At 40.1% G+C, this 9,647-nt stretch overlaps 1 long non-coding RNA gene across 1 annotated transcript; it reads right to left on the reverse strand.

Annotated features, from left to right (window-relative positions):
- Window positions 1-3,653: 3,653 nt before the first annotated feature.
- LOC127375502 (uncharacterized) lies at window positions 3,654-4,502 on the reverse strand. Its single transcript, XR_007887374.1, has 2 exons — window positions 4,378-4,502; window positions 3,654-4,294 (listed from the first exon to the last, which is right to left on the reverse strand). It is a non-coding gene; the product is annotated as an uncharacterized LOC127375502 (long non-coding RNA).
- Window positions 4,503-9,647: the final 5,145 nt, after the last annotated feature.

Raw genomic sequence — 9,647 nt, forward strand, 5'->3', positions numbered from 1 at the left:
CAAATAAAATGAGATGAGATTAAACTTGATTTGTATGAAGGATTTGTGTTACACCAGCACAAGAAATATACAAGACAAACGATACAACTAAGTAAAGGTGAGTACAAGAAAAAAAATCAAAAAATGCTATAAATCAAACATAGAAAGCTATACCCAGTATACCACAGACAAGTGTACAGACATACAGTAAGTGTTATGTTCATATTTTTGTCTTTCCTAATTCTATTTCTCCTTTTGCTTGCTACATTAAATCTCTATCAGGGTTTGAAAGATACACGTTTTGCATTAATAATATTTTATATAGCCTACTATACAGTGTGTTTAGTAATTTTGAAAGAAAAAAAAGTTCCCTGGGCTAATCCTATGTGTACATTGTCACAGACACAACAATAGACCATAAATTGCAGCACAGATTTTAAAAAAACTTCTGAATAATGGCCTAGTGTAGTCTCGCTCTACTGTATTGTGTATCACCGCTTCCTGCAGGCCTCCTCTCCTGTAGTTCTGGTTAGGCACAGCCAGGCTAACCTACAGCATAGACCTGTGCAGCTGACACCCAGCAGCCTCTGGGAGTTGACAAATGGAAAAAGGCCTGAAGATGAATGAAGCACAATTACCTGAGGTAACAAATGTTCCTAATGATTTATGCCCGGCTCGGGTTGCTTTATTTTTGCCTGGGTACAATTCTCCAGGAGGACAGTGGTGGTGGTGCTAACCCCCGGGGCTGCTCTGTGCTGATGCTCAGACAGCGGGCTTGTAGACATTGACTAATGGGCTATGTGAGACCACCGCCATTGATATTTACCTCATTTCTCCTCACCCGAACACTGTCTCAACGACGTCAAGGCTAGCCATCATCCTTTGAGTTTTTTGTTTCTTTTTTCAAGCCTATAGGTATGGGTGATGCCAGGGGCCCCCTCGCTTGCTTCTCCTAAAGGCCCACCCATTGGTGCCCCAGGGCAGAGGAGAGAGAGGGAGAAGGTGAGAAGGAGATGGAGAGGGGAAAGGGTCAAACTAAAAGCTTCAGGCATTGTGAAGAAACACACACTTCTCTGTGTTTTCACTTGTCTGCTTGATGAACTATCATTCCCACTACATGGCTGAGGAAAGAAAGGACACATGGTTTTTTACACTTGGTGTGATGGGAATAAATTGCAGTCATAAAACACCCTCAAATATGGTTCTCCTGACTTCTTTTAACAGCTGAGTCTGGGTTGACTTGAGGGCATTACCACTGTTTATTTGAGATCTTACATTTTAGCCCAGCTGGATAGAGTATTCATGACTGGAATTATTAATACCCTTCATGTGAATGTTAACAACACTTCAGGGTTGATGTTACTACAATAACTGAATAAATAGGAAAAAATATGTAGGAGATTATGGAAAATTTGGTATTTAATGCATTTTATTGCCCCCAGTTGCAATACAACACACCTGTACATGTGCATTTGGTCCAAAGCTACCGCTAACCTAACTAGCTAACAGCAGGTACAATCCGCAGCAGCCAGAGGACATCAGAGGGAAAACCAGAAAACATTTTCTCCATAGAATATCATACAGTGTCACTAAAATCACTAAAAGTTACACAGGTGTGCTGGGCACAGAGCGGGAATAACAGAGGCACAATTCAACCTATGATTTGGAAGATTTCAAGGTAGAAAAGTTACATAATGTTCCTTTAATGTGATTTTAACACACCGATACTGCCAAAAACTGCAACTAGAATGCATTGTACACTCTTTTGATTGCCAGTAGCAATATTGTAACCCCTATTTGCTAATATATTAAATATTCCTACATGTTCTGATAATAATTCTAGGTTCCAGGCATTTCATGCCTATCATCATCTTAAATGTTTTTCCTAATAAAAAAGGTCCGTAATTATATGGTCTACAGTCCAATCCAGCTCCCAAAAGAAGTGAATCTGGGTAAAAATGAGACTTTCCTCACTTTTGACTTTCTTGTGATGATATTTGGACCCTACACACATCTCTCTCTGCATCTTTCTTTCACACACACATACACAGTCAGTTGACAGTCAGGAAAAGGCTCTACTTGGAGCCCTGAGGCCATGTGGAAGTTCTCACCTCACTTTTTATATGTGAGTTATTACCTCTTTGATACCTTGGCGCAGTGCTTGTGAAAGTTATGAGATTTGAAACGCTAGTTGTGTGCAGAGTTGAAAACCTATTCTCTGATTACAAACCTCTGGCCCAGGTGGTCTCTCTCAAACTCCAGACACTAACTTAACTACCATTGTGAAAAATAAGACCCACGATCCATATTTATAGTGGAACCTCTCCCATTCTCTCACTCTCTCTCTCACTGGATGACAAATGGTTAGAGTGATACATTCATCAAGATCAGATTCATTGCGAAATAATGCAGAGTCTTTTTAAATAAGCTTTACAAGTTCAGGGAAGCGCTTCACAGGAGGTACTAATTTGTCTGTTCAATGATATTAATCACCTAATTGAAAAATGGTTCCACTGAGACTTAAGTGTCAACAGAGGCGTGGCAAAACGATATAACTGATTATTCAATTGAAACCATTAACCGAAGCAGCTCTTATTATGATAAATCATGCAGGAAACCTAAACAAGTCCAGCTCAGTGGTTCGCTATTAATGAATATTACCCAATTTTAACCTTGTGTGATTTATGTATTGTTTGGTAATCATAAGAGGTGCAACCTCTGAAATGTTAAATAGATATTTAAACATGGATCAGGTTTCTCAGTGTATTGCTCAGTGCATTCTCTATACTGTACAGTACCTCAGGCTCAGTGCTATATGTAGCATTTTAACATCAATAAGTCTTTTACACATCAATCAGAGACCCAAGTACTGCAAGAAATCTAGGTCACTGTTAGGAAAATTGGCAGGCTTAAATGAGCTGCACTTCATTTTACCAGTCACCTCAAGTGTTGGGCAAATTACTTGAAAATGTGACTCATTGGCTACATTACTTTTGTAACCTAGCATAACTCAGTCAAAGATGCCTTTAAACAACTACAAATCCTTCACACACACATTTTGTATTTTAAAAAAAGATAAAGAAAACAAGACATCCACAACAACGTTAGCTTGCATAAAGGGCTCCATACATCCCACAAATAAACACGACTTTCACCCAGGCGGCCGCTGTCTGTGTCCCGTATGAAACCAAAAGTCAACATCGACTTATTATTTTAATCCAAAGCACGATCTTTTCTTAAACCTAACAAAGTTAAACCAGTGTGAAAAACTGAAAATAATAGAACTTTGCACTTTAATGCCTTACACCACTCGTCACTAAAAATAAGGCATTATTAAGACATTTGGAAATTATTGTTTCACTTTAATGGACGGAACATGGTGCTGTATTTCTGGTGCAGTCAGAAATTCACTTTTTCACGTTTTGACTAAAGTAGTGCCTGTACATAAAAATAAGATTACTTTACTTCACTAAATGACTTCCATAAATGGCCACATGACTATAGTTGGTGGAATTCTTTTCCATCCAGCATACTTAAAACACTGTGACAGTGTTGAAGAAAAACTGCTAACTTTAGCACTGATGTAAAATATATAGTCTATGTCATCTCCTATGTTTACAGTAACTACATCAAGGCACATGTGAGTTTAAATGCATGACATGTGATGGTGCCACTACCATATAAAATATCCTTTATTCAGAGTTTATCATTTACAAATAACACTTTATAGATCACTCATAAGCCAATAATAAGATTTTTTTTCATTTAAGCAGGAAGTCTTGAGACATAAAGTCATATAAAAAAGCTTGATAGTTATAATATGAATGCTATTGAACGATAATACAGTTCAGCCATGTATCATTAGCCATGTATTACCCATCAATCCATCCAAGTGCCACACATACCTACACCCACACAGACATATACACATAGTCATGAGTCTACGAAAAGTAGTCCCATGTGCTCACATGCATGTACAGGCACATGGTAAATATAATACAGATGCTTCTTATAGAAATACACTGCTGTTGTATACATACTCCTACAAACACACTCACACGTTGTGTCACAGTGGTATGTTTCATTCACAGGGCCTGTGAGGAGCTGAAATATAGGGGGGACTGATGGGAGGACATGGATATGTGGGTGGAGCCGCACCGACCCTTTCATCTGCGGTCCTGTTCATCCTCACTCCCCCTGCCCTTCGTCTGGGGAGATGCCTGTCACAAATCCCTTCCCTGCATGTCAGAGACACCCGTTGCCTTATAGACACGACCCAATGGTACACTCACTCTGTAGGAGCTGAAGCTGACATCTGGAACGCAGAGACAAAGGTGAAACATGGGAGCGCACTGATACATGCTGGGTAATGTGGCTCATTTCTCAGAAAGCACATACTGTAAGGTGGTGAGTGTAGGTCTTGAAACAGGTTTGGTCTTTTTTTGCTGTAAGAAAAGATATCAGATTACACAACAATCAAGATGGCAGATATAAAAGGCTGCAGACATAATCTCATCTTTCCTTTTTCTTGCTACACAGGTTTTCATTATTGTTTTAGGCTGTCATATCAACATCTATTCTAAATGCTTGTTGGGTCACTCTAATTTATGACAGACCTGTTTCCAACAACTCCCCCTCGTCCTTTTTCCTCCTCTGCTTTCTGCACCTCCTCATGTCCCCCTCTCCTTTCCCCTTTCCAGTCCCCTCATTTAATGGGGATCGAGTGGAGTGAAAGTTAGATGTGACCTCTCTCCAACCACATGAAGCTCTTCAAGCTCATGCTACTGCTGTGGTTGATGTCCGCAGGCGCCGCTTTGTGTTTGCATTCAAAATACCAGGCTTCAAGTTGAGAAGTAGCCATCAACTTTGCTGGGCAGTCTGCACGGAACTACCTGTCCTCCCCCTGCAGCTACAAGTGGAATGATTTTATGTGGTAGACAGAGATAATCTGATGGTTTAGCTTTTAATATGTTGGTGAAATTTAGATTTTTTTTGGTGGGCTGGAAATAATACCAATGTTTCTCTCGTGTTTTTTGTACAACACCAGGAAGACTCCCAGCCGAAAAACATCTCTAGCCCCGGGGGAATCTGTCTCAGTTCCTGTGCAAATAAATAACAGCACATTCAGTCAAGACAAAACAGCAATTATCTAGGAGAGAGAGCGAGGGAGAAGAAGAGAGCAGGCTTCACAAACCAATATTTTCATGTTCTCCACTGTTCTGTCTTTACATGTTCCCTGCATCTGTTTTTGTGGCACAGTTGGCAGTTTGCTCCCACTGATAAATGTGCATGGATTTGCGCCGTAAACTTCTCCATGCAGTTTGCCGTGTTTGCATAAATACTGTTTAACACTTTGATGATCATAGGGTCTTTATGAACTGATCCCTCAGCGAGAGACTGCTATTATCCCAAAAGACAACAGGAGTTCATTTTGAGTTCTGTTGACACTAAAGTCTGAGCTGAAAACCATGTCTGTGCGGTTGTTTCAGGCTCTGTTGCTGTACAAATGCAGGCATGTTTCTCTACAAATAAGTCTGTGTATAAATTCAGTCTTAAGCCTGGCTGACAGCGCAGTATGATTTTTGACGATGCCTGGCATGAAAGCCTCTCCACCCTGTTTTAAGTAATGAGAGATTACAGGTAATCTCCTTGTAATGGCAGGTTGGCATTTCACTACAACAGGCACTTCTGAGGCACTGTGGGAGATGTTGTTTTTGACCTAAAAGCCTCTTAATCCTTTCTCAACATTTTAATTGGTTCATTGATCAGAGCAGAAAGGACCTTGACTAACTCAACCAGTTCTGGTGGTGTATTGTTCTGTTTGTGCATATATTGGCACTGATGTGTGTCTACTTGCAAGCACATACATACAGTATGTACCGGTACATGCATCTGCAGCCACTGAGGCTCATGGGTACTGTAGTTTTAGTGGTAAATTGACATACCAAACTAAAGAAGATTGTATCTTTAAGTTATCCAGGAGACGGCTGTGCTTCTGTGTTGAGGATCCTGTTACTTTTTTCCATGAGGCACGTGTGTTTAGTTGGGTATAGCAAACCCTTGTAATGCCACATGTTACTTTTTATTTTTATTCAAATTTTAGCAGTGTCAGCAGATGTATTGGGGATCCTGAAAAAACGTACCCCGACAGAAGTAACAAAGGAACGGTTTGATATGAATTTGCCAAAATACTCACAAGAGTGAATTCTAAAAAAAAAAACTACTCGAGTGACATTACTTGAGGCAATTTATCAGACTTTGTGCAGCTGTCTCCGGAGCCACAAAATATTTTATAAAAGGTTTTTTCACTTATGCAGTAGTACCCCCCAAGAAAGGTAAGAATAGTTTAAGAAAAATTCTGTTTGTATGAGTGGTTTTTGCATCAGGCCCGTCATTACAAGTAAACTTAAAAATGTATAGTGGAGTATAGTTTAGTTTATGAGTTTTATACCAGTTTATTAGAGTTCACTTTGATAATGTAAGAAAGAACACATGTTGCACTTATAAGATGACAAGGCATGGCAGTGGGGGTCTCCTGTCGGCAGCCATTCTGATGAAACAAAACAACCAATTTCGTTTTCTCACTCAGCTGTGTAAGTTCCACTTCCTGCAACAGGTGGGTGAGATGTTTTTAAAGTCCAATGTAGTGATTTGATTTAAATGGCGTATTGCTAGAAAGACTGTAATAATAACCCCTCTTCCCTGTTTTGGTAATTCAGAAGTATAATGATGATGGGGGAAGGGAGTGGTAGCTTGCCAGTAAAAATGTGTGTGTGTGTTTTGTGTGTGTGTGTGTGTGTGTGTGTGTGTGTGTGTGTGTGTGTGTGTGTGTGTAAAGTAAGCAGCCTGTTTTCCTCCTAATTTTCTCTCTGCCTCCCAAAGCGTGATCTGCTATCGTTCACTGTAAAGCCTAGTGTGCCTTCAGTGGCGACATTAAAGGAAATAGATACAACAACAGTCACAGATTGAACTTGCGGCACCCTCTAAGAACCATTATTGATCTGCTCTCTTCCATGCTCAATTATGTTGTTCTGGAGGGAAAGCTGAGCTTTTCTTTGGCGTCCTCTGTGGTCTTAGTGAGTGTTTGTGTTGTGTGCTCTGCGAGCTCATGCCAGGCAGATGTAAGGGATGGATTTGCTCACGCCGCTGCCAAATCACAGTTGTCTTTTCAAGGCCCCTGACACCGAGATATATGGTTATCCGCAGCAAATATAGCCCCTTTCAATCCGATTACAGTGCAACTGGTTGCACTCTGCAAATAAACCTGTATGGCTGAGATGGAGGACATACCAACCTGTACACTACAAAAAATATGTACAATCACTGGATGTTTAAAAAAGGTTTTTGGAAGATCATGTTTGTTTAGGTAGATAAATAAGTAAAAGACACAATTTTATATGTTTCCAGTTAAAATGCAACTCGATTTAAGGTGTTTTTTTTTTATTTCCGCAGAAACCCCCTTATCTAATGATAACTTTTTGCACCAAACTTACTTGTGAAAAGGGACATTTTTTGGCAGTGTGTTATTTTAGTATGCCCACTCTGTTAGTATAGTCTTACTCAAATGATCCCAAATGAATAACCCCTGTGTGCTGGCTCTTCACAGGAAGACGATGATAAAGTTCTCACATTAAAACGTGGCATCGGTGACGTGTTTATTCTGCGCTAGCATTTCATACGTGCCAGCCAAGAGCAGCAATGGGGGTGCTTTCCATCGCTGTTCAGTAAATATTCAGCAGCCTTTGTGTGATTCACCTGAAAGGTCATAAAGCAGCATGTCCAGTCATTGCTCAGCCCTATGCTGATTGGCTGGCTGCCTGCTCTTCATTGTTGAGTGCTTATACTGAGCAGTAGGCTGTACTGATTTGCTGTTTGGAGAAGATTTAGACCTGTCACACACATGCACACTCACACACGCACACAGCGGTTTTAAGGCAGTGAGGGTTATAGGATTATAAAGAGGAGAAGTGAAAATTCCTGTTTGGGAGATCTGCTGAGGCTTAAGTTTCCCCATCACACATGTCACAGTGGAAAAACTCCCAGGAGGAGGTGGGGATCGAAGCGTCAATCCCACACTAGGCTAAGGGTAAACACAGAGGTATTCAATGACCCAAACAGTGCTCTCTGGTTTTCTTTTAGCTCAGCTTGTGTTTCTTGCTTATGTCACCCTGAATGGTAACGTTGCCACGCAACTATATATTTACTCTTATTGCAGTAAGAACATACCTGAATACTTTTCATGACATAAAAGCCAGTGGAGCATATGCTTTCCTGTGATCAAGCTGCAAAACCCAAACCTGTTGTTAATCTGTCTAATAGAAATGTGCTTCAGAACAGCGATAGCTAATAATAGCAGCCAGTAATAATAAAATAAATTATAAGAATATATAATACATAAAAAAAGATGAGGATCATAACATTTGCAACATTTGCAATGTGAACCTTAAATGTTTTTGTTACAGGCACCAGTGCACAAAACACAGGGTGTACCAGAATGAACATGTTATCCACCAGATTAAAAGCAAGTGGCACATATGCAAAAACATAATACACAGAAGGATTTATCTCCATCCTCCCGTATTTGTGAGATAAAGTTGTAAAACAGTCTCCCGCTCCTCCAAGAAAAGCTTCCAGTTTTGTTTGGAGAGTGCTGCAGCTACAAGAGAACATGCATTACAAAGCAGGAGCACTTGAGTGACTAAGCTAGATGTCATCGTCAGGAAAAGAGAGAGAGAGAGAGAGAGAGAGAGAGAGAGAGAGAGAGAGAGAGAGACTGCAGGGGCCTGTAACAACAGAGAGAACACTCAACTCACCACCGACCGTCATCTGAAATGGCTGCATGTGTCAACACCTCCAAGAATCACTGTTCCTACTTCAGTGTGTGTGTGTGTGTGTGTGTGTGTGTGTGTGTGTGTGTGTGTGTGTGTGTGTGTGTGTGAAATGAGTGTCGTCACCTGAGCATACAGCACTAGCAGTACAGAGGGATCTGAAGGGTATGAATCTGTATGTTTTGCAGAGGTGTACGTGTGCGTGCATGCTTGTATGCCATCATTTCAATTCCTTTATGTCTCTCTGTGTGCGTATAACAGATGTTTGTGTAAATTGGATGAGTGTCTGAGTAAGTGTGTTCATATATGTTTGTGGGAATTTGTGTTACATGTATGTGTACATACACATAAATTATTAGTGTGTTAGGGATGGTACTTACAATACATTCAAAATCCTGTTTTCCCATTTTGTTTCTCTTTAAGCAGCTTTAAGGTTGTTAAAATGATCTAATCCCACACTGTCTGTTGGTATCATAAATACACATTATAATAATATGTATCAGCTTGTTTCAAATCTTTATTAATGCTATATAATCGTTGACACTGAGAGAACCCAAACTTTTAAATGGAAAAATTGTAGAAGTCTTGTGCACGATTTTATGCACAGTTGCCTTCGAACACACAACCATATATATGTTACCTTTAGAAACTTTGGGATGTCCACTAGACTTTAATAGTTAATTGTACAGATGTTTTAACCAAAATAAATAACCAAATAAACATCGCTTACCACTCTTACACTGGTGTATTAAATAAAAAGCTACAGCCAGGAGGTCGTTAGCTTAGCTTAGCTTAGCATAAAGCCAGAAAAAAAGATGACCTGGATCTAAGGCTGGCTCA

Source organism: Dicentrarchus labrax, unplaced genomic scaffold (assembly GCF_905237075.1).
Source record: "Dicentrarchus labrax unplaced genomic scaffold, dlabrax2021, whole genome shotgun sequence".
Lineage (NCBI taxonomy): Eukaryota > Metazoa > Chordata > Actinopteri > Moronidae > Dicentrarchus > Dicentrarchus labrax.